The sequence below is a fragment of the Mus caroli genome, chromosome 10 (genome assembly GCF_900094665.2).
Source record: "Mus caroli chromosome 10, CAROLI_EIJ_v1.1, whole genome shotgun sequence".
NCBI classification, from domain to species: Eukaryota; Metazoa; Chordata; class Mammalia; order Rodentia; family Muridae; genus Mus; species Mus caroli.
In genome coordinates, this window is record NC_034579.1 from 11,202,662 (window position 1) to 11,205,109 (window position 2,448).

The following is a 2,448-nucleotide window of genomic DNA, read 5'->3' on the forward strand; positions in this document are numbered from 1 at the left end:
CCAAAGTGTGGACACTTTGCCCCTTCTTAGAATTGGGAAAAAAACACCCATGAAAGGAGTTACAGAGACAAAGTTTGGAGCTGAGATGAAAGGATGGACCATCTAGAGACTGCCATATCCAGGGATCCATCCCATAATCAGCTTCCAAATGCTGACACCATTGCATACACTGGCAAGATTTTGCTGAAAGGACCCAGATAGAGCTGTCTCTTGTCAGACTATGCTGGGGCCTAGCAAACACAGAAGTGGATGCTCACATTCAGCTATTGGATGGATCACAGGGCCCCCAATTGAAGAGCTAGAGAAAGTACCCAAGGAGCTGAAGGGATCTGCAATCCTATAGGTGGAACAACAATATGAACTAACCAATACTACCCCTGGAGCTCCTGTCTCTAGCTGCATATGAATCAGAAGATTGCCTAGTCGGCCATCAGTGGAAAGAGAGGTCCATTGGTCATGCAAACTTTATATGCTTCACTACAGGGGAACGACAGGGCCAAGAATTGTGAGTGGGTGGTTGGTGGAGTCAGTGGGGGATCGTGTGGGGGACATTTGGGATAGCATTGGAAATGTAAATGAAATAAATACCCAATAAAAAAAATGATTTAAAAGGAAATGTAAAAAAAAAAAAAAGAAGGGATTGTTTAAAATTGGGTTTTGTATTCCAAAGTAATGATTATGCTCTAATATTGCAAAAGAAACGTAAAAATTATGGTTTAATAGCCAATGTTCCATTGGCTGCAGTTTGCAGTTTGATTGCAAGCTCAGGATTCTTAACTCACGAATATTTTGTAATTAGGATGATTACAAGAGGAATAAAAGTTAAAAACATCTGTGGCCAGTATGGGCCAGCTGTGCTTCTTTTACACAAGCTTTATTGAAAACAGTGGTAGAAGCAAAATTTAACCCCCCCAAGATTGGAAAGGAAATCTCAGTGAGAATTTGTTACCAAACAGGCTAGTGAGGTTCTGTCTGTGTTTTTTCACAAAAAGAACACAGAGCCCGATGGCTGCCTGAAAGTTTGGTCCGTCAAGTAGACACAGATCCTGAGTGTTCTAGTAAGTATGATTCCAATTATGAAGCCAGCTCAACATTTCTACCTGTCAGCTGAGTTATCTTGGAGCATAGTCTCTCCTCTCCAGTAAGAGTTCTGGAGGAGTAACAGTTTTACTGTTAATTCTCAAAGTCACCTCCCATACACCTGTTGTCCAGACTTCGTATTCGATTGCTGCTAATTTGCAGCTGAATTGAATACCTGAGACATCCCCACAGACAACCTCAATCCTGTTGTTTTTAACTTCTGACTTTGTATCTTAAGCAGATTGGTTGCCCTCATACAGGAACGCCTTCGGCAAAGCTAAGTTATTCAACATGGCAGTTATTCATCACTATAAAGAAATGCACTGAGTGCATATTCATATGTCCTTCCTGGCTTTGGGAAGAATGGGAAAAAGGTGTGCTAATGAAGGCCAGTAGCTAGAGACAGGCAACTAGGGTTCTTGAGCTCCTATCAACCTAAGATAGAGGTGGTGCCAAAAGACCCTGTTTGTTCATAATAAACACTAAAAGGCCTTTTTTGTTCAAATAAACACAAACAAGCTGCACATATCCTTAGAAGCAGGTAAAAACCAGCAAAATAGACCAGACCTAAGCCAGGCACATTTGGCAGCCATCAAACAGGATCATGGAGCATAAATATCACGGCTTGTGCTTTCTGTCCAGTTTATCTTTAAAAAATAAAAAAAGGAGGAACTCTGCCCTTCCCCCAGCCTTGAGTTGACTAAACAAGTCTCTGACACTGGAGCCTGGCCTTTCTACATTTAAGTCTTCTTGCCAGAGACTTGAGGGACTGCCCACCTTCTGAGCTGCTAAAGAGCTTACTTTGCAACTTAATCCAGATGAAACAAAGGGGTGGGTTTTGGGGTTTTGCCTATATAAAAGCAGAGCTGAAAAATTAAAATTTGAGCCATAATCAGAGAAACTTTGTCTTGGCTCATTTTTTCTCTTGTCTGCCCATCCTAATTCCATCCCCAGCTCTCCTTCCAGGTGTACCTGGTTGCCCATGGCCACTGGACAGCTACAAGACATAGCCATGCACAAAGTATGATACTCCAAGAAAGGGACAAAGAGTGAAATTGAAGTAATAGCCTTTCAGCACATTAGATATAGTAATGAACATCAAGGGATGATCAGACATGAAGAAGGTAAGAGAGTGTCATAACAAATCAAACAAGCAAAATCAACACCGAAATACAAACACATACTCACAGATATACTCACACACAAATACACTCATATGAGTGTATACATAAGTATACACACACGTACACGCATATGCACACACACACACACACACACACACACACCTATCAAACCTAACTAAGATGAGAACATTACTTGGTGGAGATGCAGGAAAATAATCTCTCTTCTTTTGGATAATTGCTCGCT